Genomic DNA, 19,532 nt, shown 5'->3' with positions numbered 1-19,532 from the left:
TCATAAAGGGCCAAATTCAGGAACCGACCTGCAAGGCTTGAGTACACTGACTACACACAGGGAAGGTGGAGCGAGGGCTCAGAGGGGCTTCTTGGAGTTGTGCAGGACAAAAATCCCCTTCTTTCCAGCTAGCTGAAAAGCAGGCACACCAGAGGGAAAGACTGGTGTAGTGGTTAGGGGTTTAACCTGGGACTTGGGGCAGCTCTCTAGTCCATCAGAGACTAGGTCAAATTTAACTTCTGGGTTATTTTCTTTCTGTCAGGATAGGGGAAGTATGGCTCAGCTCTCTCTTGGCTTAATATTGACAGCATTAGGAGAAAACTTACGGTGTGTTGGGCTCGCAGCAGGAAAGTGATGGCCTGGGTAAGCAGCCTGGGCACAGCCCCAGTCCCACAAACGGAGGCAGTCCTGTGCAGAGCGCCACCTCCTTGGGCCTCCTGCACCCTTGCAGCGCACAAACCAGCTCTAGGCAGGGCTTTGCCTGGTGCTCGGGAGAGGAGACGTGAGGGGTGGAGGCTGAGCTTGGTAGGTTGCTAGCAGCCATTAGAGGATGTGGTTTTCTCAGAGCATTTTGGTTTGCAGTGTTTTGCAGCGAGCAGATAAAGATTAATACTGTCCTGAAATGGGCTTCTGGCCCTCCTATCACCTGGCCAGCGCTCTCAAAATTGAGACAGGATTATTCCATTTAGTCATTCAGGGAGAGGCGTCTAGGCTTGGAAAGCAAAACAAAACCTAACCCCTGTTGGCATTTCACAGTGTGCACCTGGGCTGAGCTTCTTGAGTCATCCAGCCGTCCAAAAACAGAAGGTACCAGCACTTCCAAACAGACAAGCCGGGGAATGACCTTAAAAGCTCCTGTCTGTGTTTGCATGTCCTTTGACTGGAGCTGGAGGTAGCCAACAGGCAAATCACTGGGTGGTCCTAAAATGGTGGCTGTGGACACAGTGAGGCTGAAGGAGTAACCCAGTGACCTGAGATGCTTCTTGATTGCTCCCATCTGCTGAGAAGAGAGACAGCGTCCTGTCATCCCACAGGGGTAAGGAGGAATCTGGGAACAAGCCATGGAAGAATTCATGCACCCCCTTCCATTTTATAAACATAAAGGAAGTTAAAAGGAGAAGGATATCAAAACACGAAACATTTCAGGAGATTTTGAATATACTGCTCTGGTTGAAATTGAATTAATGATGAAGACCAGCTGCTGGGTTTTGCACAGACACTTTAAATGAGATAAAAAAAATTAGATGCTGCTTCCACCCCATTTATGTGAGGTAGGAGCCACTGTTCCATATCTGCATGGGGAACAGAAGGTGCTCACCAACAGTGGCTTGTTTGTGTGGACACACAGAGACAGCTTGAGCTGCCCAGGGTCAAAGACAGGAAGGGGGCAAACTCCTGTCATTTATAGGTTAATAGAGTAAAAGGGAGCAGTGCTTTCATTTTCCCATAATCTGCAGCTGCCTGTGTTTTTGGGACGTAGATTAGAGCGCTCTGCAGGGGTGCTTTAATCCAAATATTGCCCCATACTCACTGCAGGCCTGAAATGGAGAAGAGCCAGCACTGCAGATCTGTGATTTGGTCTTCCCCGTACCTGACTGCTTGGCCTGTCACATGCCTGGTCCCAGCAGGGCACACTGGAAAAGTAGATTTGTAGAGCACATATTGTCATCTAATGACAACTCTTTCTCTATGCCATTTTGCAGGATTGCTTTGAGACCCGGTGTTGCCTTGGTGTAGAGCCGCTGAGGTGGAAAGGGTAGAGGTTGTGCAGGAGACAGGATTCTTCTCCTCCAGATGTGCAGCTGGCTGGCTTAGCTGTCCTGTTCAGGGCAAGGTTTTGTGTTTTCGCATTATGGGTTGTGTGTTCTTTGTCGCCCGTCATCTAAGTCATGCCAAGGGAAAGCTGTTCGCAATGCCACATATTTCTGTGTCTCTTTTCAAGGCCTGGTATGTATTCCCATCTGTAATACATACCAAGGCAGAAAGTAATAACATGGGGAGAAGGAGATTTGGGTAAAACTTTGCTATATATGCAGAAATAACACATGGCTTCTGGAATGAGATTTGTCCGGTTTTTAAACTCCTCTGTTAGACATGGAGAAGTGCAAGTAATACCATTGCACTAATAGTTGCAGACAGAGGGGGGAGATTTGTGAATAGTTTGATAACCTGAAATGTGGGCAGGAGAGAGAGACACATTCCTCCTTGTATGCATTTATTTCAAACTATCTGTCTGCGTTTCTTTTTTAAATTCCTGGTGTTAAATACGAATTGATCAGAAGTGCTATGCGTCCCCTACAAACCAGTATGCTGAGGAAAAGCAGTCAAAGCCTAAGCACATCCCAGAAACTGCCATACTCTACAGAAGACCCTAACAGCATAAAGCGAGGAACCGGGTCCTTTTTTAGAGTTGTAACCTCCAAAATTGACATCCTCTGCACCTTACCAAGACTCCCTTGGGATTTGGGGTTCAGGCATGCCTGAAGAGGAGGAAAATGCACCTTGTCCAGACACATAGTAGCTTTAATCTCTGTGGTCATACTAGTAGCTTTTAGTGGCAACTGTATTGCAGAGGCAGGGAAGGATTTCACTGTGGTGAGAATTTTATAGCTGCAAGTGTGAGGTTTGAGACCATGCACTGTCCTCCGTGGGACCATAGAAGCCCCTAGGGAAGTACTGCACAAGCTCTAGGAGAGAGGCTCAGCCTGAACATTTATAAGCTGTGCTTATAAAAGTTAAGAAAACATAGCCCTGGTCTATGGCATTTCACCATCAGGAGGAGGGGAGTTAAGCCAGTTTCTTCCTTTTTCAGCAGTTTAGGCACAAACTGAGGTGAGTTTATTTGTGATCCAAACTGGACTGCCCTTATCCAATATTGAGATATCCCTAGCAGGGCCTTCTGAATCAGCTGTGGCTTGAAAAGAATGTTTATTGGGAGTTTCAGCCTGTTTTCCTGCTCTGTTCAAGACCTAAAAGAGATAGCAAATCTGATTTCTGTGACTTGTGAGCTGTATTTAGAAGAGATTTTTACATTTGGAGCTCATTCAGGAAATGTTTAATTTCTCCCGTTATTAGTTAGTGGTGTGTAATTGGTAACTGGTCACAGTGGGAACACCTCTAATCTGATTAGTGAGCTGTTCCTACAAAGGGACAGAAAGACCAGCTGTGAATGACATTTTTTGCATGTGCCTGAAGAGTGCTTCCACTGTCGAAGTCCTTGTTTAGGCCTGGCAACGTTGCTCTTCTCGGATAGCTTCTCTTTGGTCACCTCTTCAGCCAAAGGGCTGTGGATGACCAGATCAGCACCTGAAGAAGCAGTTACCAGCGGTAATGTTCCACTGAAAATTTACTTGCTTTAGCTCAGTATTGGCTTGTCCTCTTCTGTGTTTTACCATGCGTTTTAAGATCTCGTTTGTTTGGGAAGAACAGCCAGTCGTTGCACTGAGCGGGTGCTTCCTTGCATTTCAGCTGCTGGCTCTCCCCATCCTACGTGCAGGTAGGAGGTCTTACAGGGCCTTATATAGGTTATAGGGCTTTGCTTACAGCAGAGGAAGCTGACCGTTTTTCCCAAGTTCTGTTGGTCAGGGCATTGCAGGTTTAACAAGACAGAGAATCACAAGGCACAAACTCTTCAGAAAGGAATTTCTTTGGTGAAAGATCCTGTGTATGTGCGCCTGGCTAAGCTGGATTTCTCCACGTGCTCCGTACAGAAATACCTTTCCTTACACTCTGACTGCCTCTGCATTTGTGACCCCCCTCTCTGTGGCTCCAAAGGGTTTCAGACAACCTGGACACTTAGGGGCTACTCTCGCTTCTCTCATATGGTGCAGCACTTCCCAGCACTTCCCATTTGGCCCTAGTAATAAGACGAAGGCTCTTTGTAAGAGTTTTTTTCCCTAGGTGGCAGTTGCTGTGTAAGACCATGCAGTGACTGGACTCCATGATGCAGGCAGTGCATCCTATTGCATCTGCACTGGTAGCTGCTACTTAAAAGTACAATCTTGGCACAGGGTTTGCACACAGTATGTTTAAGAAATAGCCCACAAGATAGACAGGCTGCTTCAAATGCACGTGTTCATTCGATGTCCTGCATTTCAGATCCCTAGATTATGTCAGGCTCAGCCAGGCTTTAACTCTGGATGGTATGAAATTAAGAAGTCAGTTACTAACAGCTACAGCTTGATCACATCTGTACGCAGAGAAGCACACATGCTGAGGGAAACTGGAAAAACAGAGCTACAAAAGAAGTGATTTATCCCGTTTGTTGTTTTCCTCCTTCGGCATGTGAGCACAGCTGGGAACTGTGCTCTGCTGGGTGTTTACAAGGGGGCAGGCAGTTCATGGAAAACCCTCTGCTGAAGGTGAGCAGGGAGTTTGGATCTCAACTCCTCCACTCAGTGTGAGGAGCAGAGCTCGACTGACCTCACAACATGAGAAAATGAGGCTCCATAAGCAATTCTGCTAAGAAGAATGGCAGAAGAAATGAAAGTAAAGAAAGCCTCTTCCGAGAGGGGCAGAATTTCAGTGGCCTGTTTTCTGCTCATTGTTAGAAGATTAACTGCCAGTCATGTTCCCAGTTAGGCACTCTCAGAGCTTATTTGATCCTGGACAACAGGTTTATTTGCCTAATTTATTATTGCTCTTAGACTTTTAAACTCAAATATAAATTAAAAGTTTTTGTTCTGTGCAATTTAAAAGCATGTCCAGGATGGGGGAGCCCAATATTTGGCTTGGCTTCATGTTCTGAGATCTATTTCAAGAGCTTCTGGGCATTAGTAGAATGGTTTTGGAGCTGGTGTTTGTTTTCTGAAGTATTTTGGTACTTAGAGTTTCTGTATTAAAGGCCACTGCCAGCTGTTAAGGACTGAGGAAGAGCAACTGTTGGAAGGAGGCTGCCTGGCAAGGCAGTTGTTGGGGAATAGCTTATGAAACGTGACAAGGTTAGGAGCTTTTTTGCCATCACAGATAATTTTTGCAGACATTAGGGATAATATACCTATTTGGAAAGAAACATTTCCAAAGAGGTGGTGAGTGAGCAAACCCTTGTGAGTTACAGCTAAAAAGATCTGCTGATTATTCCCTAAGACAACTCAGAATGTTGCTGCATCCAAGAAACTGTGAATCCTTCAGTAAGCTTAATAAATGTACAGGGAATGTGAACAGGCTGGCCCTCTGCATGACCTAAGATAAAGACACCTCCAGCAAAAAAAAAGTTAGTGCAATCCACACTGACGCAAGAGAAACAAGAATAATATGCTGAATTGAGGTTTGGTACAAAAGGAAAGTGAGCTCGCATTTAAGTTTTATTTTGGTAGTGAAACCGTACTTTTTTCAGAGTTCCCATCATTAAAACAAGGAGGGCCTTACTTTGTATTTAATCCTGTCTTGGATGGCAGCATTATGGGTCTACTGGATCAAATGCTGAGTTAGGACTTAACCAGTTCATCCATGGTTCATCGTTGTCCTTGGCGTGCTGGATGACCCAGGGCAATTTCAACTCACAAATTTTGTTGGCTTACTGAAGAACACTGAATTTTTATGGATGGTATTTATATCCCCATTATGTGGGGAGATTGTGTGCAAGGAGATCACAGCTTTGAATCACTTCCACCCAACTGCATCTACCAGATTTGCTAAACTCTTCAGGGTACCATGCCTCTTCTCTCTTTGAAGCTCATCAAGATATCCTATCCCGCCAAAAAGATATGTTTGGGATGTCAGTTATTGGAATATATTGTTCTTGGCCCACAGGGAGTCTGACACAGCAGCTCTGGCTTAAATATAGCGATCAGCCTGCAAAAGCCAACAAAATCCCACAGACCAAGTGATAACAACTGTTTCACTTTCTTAAAGCTCCCAGTAATCTGGGGGATGAATGAGCTTCGTAGCTGAGAATTGTTCTTAAGTACAATTTACTGGGGTTTGTTTTTTAATAACCATATTTATTACATATTTTTTTTTTAAATAAAGTCTTTTCACAAGATTTGCCAAAGAACATAAAGGTTTGTCATAACGGATCAGATCACTTATCCCTGTAAGTCCGGTACCCCATATCTGCCACTGGTGACTTGGCTCAGCTTGAAAAATCAGCTTGTATAGTACAGCTGGGTGGAGGCGTGGATTTACTGCAGGGCTAAAAGCCTCCTTCCTTCCATCTCCTGCCAGACTGACCGTGGTAGCCTGGTGTTAGCATCCCTTTCTTGAGATTGTCGAGGATGCACTGCCTCTGGTTGGGAAAGGCTCAGGGAAGGCCAGTAATCTCCAGAGGAACACCGAGGCAGCTTTCTACTGAAAAGGTGTCCTCTGGCCACATCAGCACAATTGGTCCTTTCCCTTCTTTGACATTGTTCAAGGCTTCAAGGGAATTTGATATAGACTGTTTCATACCGTGGCTCAGGTTGTTTGGAGGGTGGAGTGGTGGGAAAGAGAAAAATGAAATCTGAAATGCACTGGGCAGATCACAACTGTGCATAATAACTGCCAAGAATAATAGGATGGGTCTTGTTCTTTGGGTAATCTACAGGAAGAACAGAGATTGACTAAGAACTGCAGCAGTGATCAAAGGCTTTGAGCTGTTTCTGGTGTGGGTTGGTGTCGCAGGTGCTTCCTCTACTTCCCAGATGAAGCTATAGCAGCTAAAAGGAAGTATCACACAAGCTGAAGGGACAACCTCACGCTGCTGTTCCTAAGGTTGCAGAAAGCCCAGAAAGCATTTCTGTGCTAGGATTGGTGTTTTTCCTCATGCGTTACCATTACAGAGCTATGCCATTATGGAAAACTAAGACTGCTGTTCCAGCAAGGGACTATCTAAGTATGTCTGTCCTGGTGCAGTCAGTGCCATGAACGCCAGTGGATGAAGGATTGTTGTGAGGGAGGACATCCAGCTGCTCTCTGCCATGAATGGGCCACGTAACCTCGGGCAGTGGTGCTCGGTTTTCCTTCTTGCCTTTATCTGTATTCCACCATGCTGCTGCCCGTTGAAGTAGGCAGCTTAGCTTGCCATCCCAGGGAGATGCGGGAGGAGGAAAGAAAAATGAAAATCCCACATGTATTGGATAGGAAAAAACATCCCAGTTGTGACCTACTGTTGTATGCATAGGTCAGGGAAGGATTACACTGCGGTTAAGGAAGAGGATTGTATCAAGGGGCAAGTCCTGTTCCCAGTTCAGCCACAGACTTCCTTTCGGACCCTAACACTTAATTCTTTGTGGCTTTGTTTACTCACCTGTCTGAAGGGAATAATACTGCCTACATCAGAGGCACATTGTGCTACTCTTTATGTTGATGCACGTGGTGTTAGTTAGGAACATTAAAATGCTTTGAGATCCATAGAATCTTAAAAATTAAGTATTAATGGCCAGGGCTGATGCTTGAGATGTAATTTCCAGGCACTCACAAATCAAAGCATCACCTTTTATTTCTCATTGTAGAGGGTTACAAAGCGTCCAGTGGACGTAAGGCAATATTGCCCTACTGAGAGCAAGTGCAAATTTTGGACATCCCAACTAAAATCTAGTTTTATTTTTTAAACTTTGTATAGGTTCTAGTTTCCATAGCAATTTATTATGTTACTTTAATTTGATATTTACTTACAAAATGCTCCTTTGAGTTTGTTATTGTTAGCTTGTTAGTGTTAGTTATTTGTTGTCCAGTACCATTCGGTTCCATATGTGGTATTTCAAGGTTTACATTACGTCTCCCTTAGCTTTGGAGAACTAAATTATTTCTGTGCTAGTGAGCTGAAATTTAGAAGGAACTTCAGATTTACTTATTCATTAAGAACCTGTTTTTGTTACAGGCTTCACTAGCTCATGTAAAAATCCTTTAAGGAAGACACCAAACAAGAAAGTCATAGAATCATGGAATATCTTGAGTAGGAGGGGTCCCACAAGGGTCATTGAGTCTAACTTCTGTCAAGCATCAATTCCTTAATTCTGCCTGATCTCAAGTTGTCTGACATTGAAGGTCAGCTACAGAATATATTTTTGTTCAGAGGACTTCCTATTGTGTGAAAGGTGCAAGGTTTATAGGCTGTAAAGGTATATAAAAAAAAAAACACACAAAAAAACTTTGGGACAGGTTGTCTAAGGTCATTAGGAGGGCTGTAGGTGTAGGGCCTCTGATTTAAATAAACTCCATAGGTTTACAGCAGGGAGCGAGCCCTTTGCCCCTAACAGCAGTAGGACATTGAGTTGCAGCCACACCAGCAAAGCTCTGCATCCAGCCATGCCTTGGGAGCAGCAAGTGCTTCACTCCATCTGCTGGGAGATGGGACACTGGGCTACCCAGCAATTAGGCCAGCCTGTCTCGGTGGTAACCTTGCATGAGCCTATGGCTGATAAAGAAGCCCAGAGCTGGAGAGAAAGCCCTGTTCACGTCTTCAGTGGAGGTGGACAGCTGTGTGGGGCTTAACTGCTATTAATTGTCATTTCTTTTGCTGTGTTAACCATCGGAGGCCTAAGAAGGCGACGTGTTCTGTTTGCTGTCTCCAAAGATGACTTCCTGATATTTGGCTTTCTGTTACAGAGGTGGTATCTGTAATTTTTGTCCTACTGGGTAAAGAACAGCGCATACAGATACTGGGGAGTAGGGTCAGGAATGATGCACTGAAAGGGAAAAAGGGTATATGTGCTTGAAATGGGTATGTTATAAGGCATGATTTGAAGCACATAAGGAGGGGATTAGCTGTAAAAGCTGTAGCAAAAAAAAATAGTTTGAACCTCTGATGTCTTTTTTCACATCCTGGTCTAGAACCTGGGTTTCTTTCTTTACAAATCCTTACTTCTAGGCTAAGCTGTGTAATTTCATTTTGTTTTTCGTATCAGATATCTTTGTGGATGTGCAATCGAGATTTCTGGGGTAACACATTGTCCCTTTCCTATTCCTCTAGCCAGCCTTGTGGTCTGTAAGCAGGGGTCACCTCTTCTACTTCAGTAGTCTCAGGGGTCTTTGCTGGCACTCACCAGGATACTGCTGGAATTTCATACCACTGTTATCTGTTGCCCGTGGAAAATTAGTCAAAGTTTTGCATACTGCCCTTGTATATAAGAGATACTTCCTTGGGAGTGGAGACAGGAAAAAGGGGGAGGGATTGTAAGGGAGCGGGGGTCCATCCCTGTGGTGTGCATGTCTGGATGCAGAGGAGAGCGATGAGGGAAGGGGGGGAGGCATAGTTTATTGTGCTAAAGGCAAACAGAGAGGACATTCTGCCGGTGATTATTGACACAAGCCTCAGCAGTCACTCCGGGCTTCCCCTCCGGCTGTGAGTGACGGGCAGAACAGGCCGCTGCCTTGTTCGGCGGGGTCTGGTGCAGACAGGCTCCTGGAGCCTCCTAGGGGCTGGGGGACAGGACAGAAAGGCCGGGTCCTTCGGCTGGCCTTCTGGGCAGACATTTTAGAAAGGCTACAACTGTTAAATCAGGGGCATCTTCCCCAAGGAGACGCCTTTGAGTTCTCCTCAAAGCCTGCCATTCTGGTGCTCAAAATTAGAGTTATTTCTGTCAGGGTTGGCCACGTGGGACGCATTCAGCCTGTCACTGTGGTTCCTCGCTCAAGCTCACCTCCATGGCCAGTGCCCTCAGGGCCTGGGTTGCCTCCTGCTTGGCTGATGCTGTTGCTGGTTAGGAGTGACAGAAGTGGGCCTCCAAAGCAGAGCAGCTCATGTACAAGGCAGGAGATGGCTCATCCCTGACGTGCTGCTTTGGTCTGTGATCCGGTCCTGTGCAGGCTGCCTGCAGAGCCACACCTCGAGGGCTGGGCCGATGCAGGGAACCTGAACCACAGGCATGGATGTAGCACATCCTTGGTGCGTGCTGTGCCTGGACGTACAGCCAGAGAGTGCTATTGTGCATTTAATTGTCGTTCGGTAAGGACCTGGATTTCGGTTCTCAGAAAAGCCCCCTGAACAACCCTGTGTGCCCTGGCAATTTATCTTTGCTATCGTGAGCAATAAACATCCCGTTATAGATTGAGGAGGCTGTGTGAAAATCTTACGGCGCCTGGTTAAGGCAGAGCAATCAAAGCACTACAGTGGTCAGCTCTTGCGTTGTTGTAGGACTTTCCCTTGAGTAAATAGCTTCTGCAGACTGGGTGGAAGGCTGTTTTGGCTTTAGATGTACATTCACATATACCTTGAGCAGGCATAAAGTACATAGGGAGATAGGGAAGAATGGGGATTAAGGACGTCAAGATAAAGTAAAAAATGTAGGAGAAAGCACTTGCTGTGGCACTGACCAGTGTTCAGGACTGTATTAATTCCATAGTGCTAAAAGAAAGTCATGGCTGGCAAATGAGATGTAGACCAGCTGGAACTTTTAGGAAAGATTTTGCCATTGAGTGGTACTTTGCCATCTGGGCAGGTATACTTGGAGGTGTGAGGAGCTCTGATTACAGGTCTTTGTGTATGGCAAGGTTCCTACATTCAGAGTTCACAGCCTGGAAGGACCATTGAGTCAGCAAGTCCAACCTCTTATTTATCACAGGTCACTGTATCAGTCCATTATTTCAGTGGAGAAGCCCACAGTGGTTGGGTGGCTGAAGCATATTTTCCAGAGAGATGGCCAGTTTTGATTTTGATGAGATGAAAAGATGATCCACCTTTTCTCTTGGGAACTTGTCTTAATGGTTAATCACACCCTTGTTTTAAAATTTGCACTTATCCTTGTACAGATTTTTCAGGCGTTAGAAGCTATGGGGTGACTTCTTACAGGTACCTCAGACAAGTAAAGGCAGGATGAGGGCAGCTGATGGCATGAAGAACTTCCTCAAAAGTGGAAAAATACAGGCAGCTGCCTTTCAAGGAGAACGGGTCCTTTATTAGAGGTAAACTCTGGCGCTGTCATTTCTGTGAACTTCAGCTGTGTGAGTTAAGACCAATAAATACGTTGCTCTGCCAAGGTCTGAGCTAATTGAGGGAATGCCCAGTGTTTTTAGCTGACCTTGAGGGAACACAAGTCCCTTTCGAGTAGCAGAGTGCTATAGGTATTTGAGATCTGGGGGTAACTGAGGCTTTGCTGTAACCAACTTGGAGCTTGTGAATGTGTTAAAACATCACCCTGAAGCCACAGACATGTGGAGAAAAAACCCATTGTATCAAAGTTGTGGTTAAACAGGACAGTCAGTGAAGGTCAGTGGAATACAAGGCAAATAGTGTGTTCAGGAAAAAACATATTTTCTTGCTGTTTGAAGCCAAGACCAGGGTGTTTGTTTTTGGAGAGGGCCATTTGCAAACAGGGAAGGGCTGCCAGAGATAGGAGAAGCATTTTTGATGCATAGCAGGTGCTCCTCGAACCTGAGCAAAGAAGGAGCCAACTGGGAGGATGTTTTTTTCTGAACATTGTGAACTAAAAGAAGATAAACAAGTTTCTAGGTCTGTAAAAAGTAACAGGAAAACAAGGATTGCTGTGCTGGAATAGGTGAAAAGTTTGAGCCACATGATGTGGGGTATTTAGCTGGGGCATCCAGGGGTCGTGCACTGGGAATGTGTGCAGGGAGTTGTGTAATGAGCATGGGGCTGATCTTCAGCTGAAAGAAGAAGCTGCAGAGCAAGGATTTTTAGAAGGGCTTCTCTGGGTGTGAGTGTATGGGGTCATAACTTTTCCACCGCATCCTACCCACCAAATAAATTTTGTCTAGTTGAGGGTGCTTCATGCTGCACGGCTTAACAACTGGATTTTTCCTTTCATGGAGAATATCAGTATTTCTAAATAACTTTCCCAACAGGAGTGGGAAATCAAAATGCTTGCCAAGGAGGCAGAAGATTCAATGAAATTAAAATTTCAGGAGAGTTTTGAGTTAGAAAAGTTGCCATTGGAAAGCGTTTAGTGTTTCAACCTAAATAAAATGCTTAGCTTTGTCAGGATAACATTACTCTTACATGGACATCAATTCTTAATGAAACATGCCAGTGTGCTAGAAACAGTCAATTTTGAACTATTTTAGTTTCAGTGCTGTGGACAGGAAAATAAATGAGAAGAAATGTGATTTGGAAATATATGTTTTTCCTGCTTGCTTACACTAGGTGAGAATTTGGCTCAGACAGCAGGTCACCGTCTAGTCTTATTGGGGGATTTAGGACTGAATGTCTCAGAGCGCTGGACATATTTGAATTGAGGCCACTTGCAGCCTAAACCTTGAATTCAGTAGTGCTTTGCAGCTGCAGATAAGGATGAGGTCATACACCAGATTGTGGTCTCCACAATACATCATTACCAGGATAATCACATCTGCAAGAAGGACTGTTAGCGTCATGCATTATTGAATGAGATCAGGTACTTGTATTTCTGAAATAAGTCCAAGACTATGTAATTTGCCTGCTTATTAGTTTCCAGGGTGAAGCTGCCAAGAGACCATTACCAGGAGTTATGTGAATTGACAAGGAAGGCTCAGAGGACAGTTTGAACCCTGTGATGGACAGGCGGAGATTTTGCAGGCAATGGGCTATCAGTCTAGTTTAAAAAAAATAAATCATAGTCAACAGACATTCAATTTCTGGTATATTTCCTATATCTTTTTCTTTCCTTAATTGCCTGATTTCCAAAGGCAGCTTTCTCTGATACCGACATTGAGGATCAAATCCAACTGGTTTAATTGGATGCTGTTCATTCAAGACAAACAATTTTGGTGCGGAGAGAATTTCATCTTTTAAAATGTCCGCTGCCTGTTGAGCTCTTTGGCATCACTGGGGTATGCCTAGAGGCAGGCCAGCTCACGTTGTCATTCTACGCGCAGATGCCAGCTCTTCTGACTGTGTTTGTACTGAACAGATGTTGTATAGCCATATTAACTCCACTGCAAGTTTGAGACAATGTGTGATGGCTTTCAGCGTGGTACACCCAGCTATATACTCACAGCCAGCATTTGTTTTGGAGCTGGCTCATGTCTAACAAATTTGGAGCATAAAGGAAGTACAAGCCCACATCTGCTGCAAAATCCATCTAGACATGCCCTGAGACAACTGGATTTCATAGATTGTGACACTGCACCTGAAAAGTAGGGTTTGGCATTTACTCTTTGTGCCAGGCATGCAAAGGATAACAGACCAGAACAAGGAGGCTGCAAATTGGATGCCCAAGCCTAGGCAGTTGAAGCCAGGACTGCCAGAAATGGCTGCTTGTCCTGGTTGTTCCAGCTGCAATGGACAGCTTGAATCCTCCTTAGGAAAGTCCTGACTCTTTTTTCAGGCTGATTTCCAGCACTTTTAAATCAGGACTTCTAAGGCATCCTAAAGGGAGCACTTCAAAATGGCTAGACTCTTTCCAGGAATGTAGTCTTAAATCCATTCTGTGTCCTAAATGAGTGGTTGGAGCTGCACAAATTCATGGGTTTTATAATCCGTAAAGATGTCTCTGGTTTAGCCTTCTACATAAATGGTGAACCCTACTGAGGAATTAAGCCTGTAGCTTCTCTTCAAGCTACAGCAGAATGGAAAGACTGACGTCTTGATTTGAAACACTTCACTAGAAAGAGGATACGCCCTGGTTCCAGGGACAGCAGTGATGTCTTTGATCTCCTCCACTTCTTTCTCCTGGCATGTTGCAGTTGTGACATTTGGTGTCTCAACAGTGCCTCAAAGTGTAGGTTTTTGGGTGCTGTTTTGTGGCCAGGGGGAGGGGGTGGCATATGGAACAAATGTTCTGCATTCAATCGCTCCCCTGGGCTTCAGTGCAGGCTCAGCACACTAGTAGATCTAGACAAAGGAACATGGTATTTCTAAATTCTGGGATTTGAAAAACTATTAAAGTCATTTTCCCACTATAATGTACAAGGATTCTTGAAACAGAAATAAGTTCCTGTCTCTGCCACTTACCCGGAGCTCTAGAGATGCAATCAACCCAGCAGTCGTCCCCTCGCCAGAAATAAAAATATCCATGATGGGGTTTTATTTCCTTCTTCTGGAGACCTGGGATAAGCAACACATGATTTGGTGCTGCTGACATCTGGCAGCATCGTTCCTATTTACTGTAAACACGAGTCATCGCCCATGGAGTATTTTATTGCTTGTGGTTTCCATCTTGTTGTATGCAGCAATTATGCACATGGCGCAATCTTTCCATCTCAATAAAAATGTTTCATTCTCAGCAAGGAACATAAGAATAAACCCAGCAATTCATATGGGCTACTGTGCTGAGTTAAACGCGATGTGATGGGGAGGGCAGGGTGTTTTTCTCCCACGGGGTCTCTAGGTGGAACCCACGGGCTCGGGGGCAGCAGTGGAGGGCTGGTGCGTGCGGTCGCTTCTCCAGATGGCGGCGGAGTGGGGGCCTCGCAGCCTTGCTTTGTGTCCTTGGCGAAGTGCTGTGCAGCAGGATGCCTCGCGAGTGCTGCTGGAGACGTCCCTTAGCATTAATTGCTATTTCTGTCCTTATAATTTCTTTTTCTGGTTATCCAGGAGTTTAGAGATGTTTTTCGGTGAAGGATTCATGAGAGAATTTTTCAAAGGGACCACAGCCAGGGGAAAGTCGTAAGTATGAGTGGAAAAGCAGTGTTTTAAATTAGCGTGAAAGCTCAGAGGAAGTCACTTAGGCCCAAATCCACACGTTGATTTGAGCCTCTTATTCCTGCATAGGTAACCTGCTTTCCCTTTGGAGCTAGGCATCTACAGGTCTTTATGATCAAGTACTTACTCTTCGTTCTTCCCTTTGCTTAATGGGAAACCGAGTACAACATTTGCCTGCTTTGGTGGGAGGTGTAAGTCTGGGGCTCCAGACACCGGAGCTAGTCTTAGCAAGTCACCCAGCCTCTCTACAGTCGCTGGGGAGGGACAGGCTCTCTGGGGTGATTCATCTCCACCAAAGAAAGGTGGCTGAGATACGTGGGAAGCATCGCTCCCTGGAGGTGCCAGCCTCTCTCCATTGGCTGTCAGTGGAGCCTAGCCAACGAGTTTAGGCTAGGCGCCTAAGTTTTAGACAGCTAATGGTATGGGAGGTGAATTTCACCCCCAGGAACTTTGGGTGGAATTTAGGCTGTCTGAAAATGACAGTTGTGCAAGCAATAATAAACAGTCTGTAGTTCCATGTCTGGAATCTCCTTATAAACAGGGGCATGCAAATCTATTAGATAAAAATCTGAACATTTTTTAATCTCCTGCCCAAACTTGAACAGAATCTTCTCTTGGATTTGATGAGAATCCCCTTCACTCTTCAAACTGTACATATCTCTTGTTCTCACACACAAGGAACCTTCTCCTTGGTTCACAGAGGGATGGGGAAACAGGAGCTGTCAGATCATCTTGTCTCTGGACATCCCTGACATGGCCAGGACGGTGAGGCTTGGTGCTGGGAACCTTCTGGGAAGAGACGAAGATCACACTCTGGCGTGATTCCTGGCTGTGCTGTTGATCGAAGTGCTCCAGATAAGCTGGCTAAGATGTAGATAAGCACCCCAACTCCCGAGTGCTTATCCAAACCAAACCTTTCAGCGTTTATCCACCTTGACTGTACATGACTTTGCCCTTAGCAACAGAGATTACACCCACTTTTTTCTCCTCCGTTTCCAGCAGAGGAGCAAGAACCTACATGACGACAAGTAAAACACCTTAGGCTTTTAGGTTCCCACACCTTTCTTCTTTCTTTTTCAGAAACCAGTCTGTTATGTATTCGTTTCTCATTGTAGTCACTACCTGTGAAACTGCAAATTCTGGTAGAGGTGCTAGGGAACTCATTGCGAAGGTGGGCGCTTCCTAACTCCACTGAAATGGGGTAGGCCACTGCATGTGGGTCTCGTTTTCATCAGCATCAGTAACCAGTTCCTGGGGACAGGCCTGTAGGCTCATGGCAGCAGTGCACATCTTGTGGACATCTGATGCTCGTTGGTTCTTCTGGCTGTCTACAAGGGGGGAATTTTATTTATTTATTATTATTTTGTTTCTTCTTCCTTTCTAACTTGGAATGTTTTGTTGCCCATGTTTTTTTGCTTTTTTTTTCCTTCCTTCCCTTGAGATCCTAAAGATAAGTGAATAGAAATGGCCATGGGTCATGCATTGCTCCATTTGATGTCATAAAAAAAATGCTCAGATGCCTTGTGGCTGTATTGTGCTCATGCACTCAGTGTAAAACCACCCATTTTACTTAGCGTCAGGAAGAAGTTTTCTCAAAGTTAGTGACAGAAGCCATTCTTTTCCTTTTTCCTTTTTATTTTTTATTTTTAGTGTTTCCAAAGTAGCATGGGGTATACGCCACTTTCTGTGACCACTAGGCATTATCGCCTAACAAATTACCTGTTCTTGCAGAGACTTAGGGTTTCTTCTTTCTGCCTGTAGTGCATTGTATTTTTTTGTGGCTTTTGGTTTTTCAAATTAAAGATTTTAAGTTGTTATAGATTACGTGGAAGTGTTTTGTGGCTTGTGGTGTGTAGAGTTATGTGGAGTCAAGTTTGGTGGACCTTTCTGAATGAAGGTTGTTATACATCGACTGAGAGGGGCTGCATGTGATGAACCAAGAGATTTCTGTGTTCAGGTCTGGGAGTTCTTTGGCTTCTCCATTCATTTGGGTACATGTAGTAAATGTACTGCACTTTCTTTCAAAAACTGCCTTAATCTTTACATTTATGGGGAATTCAAACTGTCCAGAGGTGTGAACTCACCAGGCAGCCTTAGACATTCGTGTTCTCTCATTCCTTATTCATAGATCAAGCAACTCATTGGCAACGGTATAAGAAGCTTCAGTTCTTACCTGGAAGGTCATTTCTGAAAAGAGGCCTTTCTTTTTCCCACGTATCTCTCCCCTCAGCCTTTCAGTTAAGGAGGACTGGTTCAAGAACACATTTTTTACACAGAAAACTGGAATAGAAGTAGTTATGTTCATAGAAGAAGATAGTTTTATTTATTAACTAGTTAAAATATATTTTCATATTGTATGTGTGGGATATTTTATGTGTATTCTATGGTGAATATTGAAAAGTTTCCATTCTGCATCCCCTTTTTTCTTTCCAATAAATGTTCTGGTTTCAGTCCCTTTTTTGATGGATTGGACAATTCTGATGCAAATGATTTCTTTAATTCCATGAAGTGTTAATTTTTGTCAAAAGCCCACTTTTCATCAAGCATATTTTGATTAAAAACATTTCAGCTATTCCTACTGTCAAGACTCCAGGCACAGATGCTAATTGGTATAAATTGTGGCAAGGCTGTGTATGTACAGCAGCTTATTTCCTGGAATCCTTTGAATGGGCATCAGATGGAAAAAGCCTTTAACCACAGCGACGTGACCTGCATTTGACCATGGTATCTAGAACCAGTGGGTCCATATCCTGTGGGTTATCCAAGTTTGGTTATATTTTCTTTTAAAATATTGAAACAGTTTTCTGAGTAAGTGAGGAATTCTCGCTGGCAGAATGTGCTGAAATACACATGAATATCAGAATACTGGACGTAAACCTTAAAAATTAGAAGTGCAGTTGAATGCTTCATTTCACTTTTGCCCAGAAAGACAACCAGACATGCCGAGAGAGGTTAAAGAGGGAAGGTACAAAGAGTATTTACAACGACAGCCTAAGAAACATCACAGACAACCCATGTCGTGTCACTCTGAACTAGTTTCTGGCTCCCTGCTTACAGCAGGGCTGTAAAGTCAGGGCCTGGTCCAGGTGAGTGTTGGAGATCTCCAGTAGTGAATCCTTTCATGAGTCCATTCCTCCGTGTTTTTAATGTACATTCCAAACCAAAAGAGGTTAAACGATCCCTAATACTCATCCTAACCACACAGAAGCTCTGGTCTCTTTAAGCTGTGACCTCTAAGGGCAATATCTGCAAACAAAACTGTCTGACCAGGGCGGGTGTTGGTAAATGTTAGTGGTTTCTTGGCCTTGCAGACGTTGGCCAGGTCTCTCTCTCTTAGACAGTTCTGGTTGCAGGAAACTTGCTTGAGTTGCTGCCTTAAGAATGACGGCAAAATGAGAGCATTTGGGAGTCAACAGAGTGGCCCTTCTTCGAGAGACGAGCCTGCAGAAAGCCAACACATGCTTGGGGCTGCACATGGAAAATGTGTACGGCACTTGGGCACTTGGGAGATTGCAGTGAGGGGAACTGGAGCAGCCCTGCCAGACGCTTGCACGGCTGTGGGTGGGTTGGGGGGGGATGTCTGACCACCAGCACATGCTGCTGTGTAATGTCTGCATTTACATGCGTGTGTCTTCTCTATGTGGACTTCAGCCTTCAGCCCGGAGTGGTCAGGTTATCCTCAGCTGATGTGTGTGCCTGCCAGCCCCACGGAAATGAGGGGAATTTGTACTTGTATTTTCTATTTTCTTTCCATGGGTTGAGAGCAACACTTTCTTAGGCATAAAATTGAGCATTGAGGATAGCTTGTGCACTCAGAAAAGCTACAAATGGCCTCTGCAAGTGCAGCTGGATGGCGGTCAGAAGGATCTATTTTTACTTGACTTGCATTTGCACAGAGGCATCCATGCACGACTTTCTGTTGTTCCTGAAGTCTTTCAAGCGTAAGGTAAATAGAGTTTCAATGGGTTGGAACCTATTGCTTCAGGAAATGTTACAAATTGTTTTTCCACTGCAGTGCATGGAGGGTTTTTCATGCCACTCCCGACATGCAGCGAAATCCAAGTGGTCACCAGAAGGGAGTGGCCAAGAGGGTTTTAGGTGAGGTGAAATCCATCGGGCTTGCAGAGAAAGTCGTAAAGGCATCACAAAACATATCCTAGCGTAGAGAAGCAACACTCAGAATGCAGTGCAAACATGTTTCTCTAACTAGATTAGCTTACATCTTGTGGTATATAAATAAATAAAAATTCCTTAGATTGCAGTGAGCCATGTTTTTCTAGCAAAATAGATTGACTTAAATCTTGCAGCAGGAGGGAAAAAAAATCCTGCCTGTAAGACTTATATTTATTTAGTCCCACTTGCCAGGCTGGATTTTTTTGATGCCTGTGTTGTTTAGTGATAATCTTTGGCTATAGCTGTCTTTGGGGCCCCTTCTTTTTTGGCTAGCTGTTTTCCTTATATGCTTATTGAAGAGAAGTTACCCATAAAACCTGCAGGCAAAACATTTTTCTTTACTGATCACCATTACAACTGTTCTTCATCTCTCTCAAACCTTTGCCTCACAGGAACCTGTCTATTATGTAGGACATCTCTTGACCATGAAGCACATGGAGACACAGGAAAAAACACTTTTTCTGCTACATGAAGTGTTATCACCGATTTTTCCTAGAAAAACTTTGTATCTGTTTTGAGAATGTCTTTCACACAGCACACCCCTCAAGATGTCAAGGTCTGATCCAGTTTTCTTCCCAAATTAAAGAAGTTGATGTATATGAGCAGAGATCCAAGGATTCCATTGTGTTTTCCATTTATACCGGTTAACAGATCTCATTTGGTGAGTTGAAAATGTGAGAAATTGAGCTGAATGCCCAGCACAACGAACTGTCATAGGTAGTGCTGACGTGAAGACTGGATGGAAAAGATGGATGGGTTTGCTGCTTATGGGAGGCATGCAGAGACGTTGAACAGAAATAAGTTCTCACTTCATGGAAAATCTGAAGTAGGAGATCACAGCATTGAACTTTGATTGTAAATT

General features: G+C 44.4%; 1 protein-coding gene across 1 annotated transcript in view; it reads left to right on the top strand.

Annotated features, from left to right (window-relative positions):
* TRABD2B (TraB domain containing 2B) overlaps positions 1 to 19,532 on the top strand; it is a 279,578-nt gene that overhangs the window by 22,786 nt on the left and 237,260 nt on the right. The window lies entirely within an intron of this gene.

The sequence above is a fragment of the Cygnus atratus genome, chromosome 8, assembly GCF_013377495.2.
Source record: "Cygnus atratus isolate AKBS03 ecotype Queensland, Australia chromosome 8, CAtr_DNAZoo_HiC_assembly, whole genome shotgun sequence".
Lineage (NCBI taxonomy): Eukaryota > Metazoa > Chordata > Aves > Anseriformes > Anatidae > Cygnus > Cygnus atratus.
The sequence above is the reverse complement of the archived record's forward strand: the minus strand, read 5'-3'. Positions and strand labels throughout refer to the sequence as shown.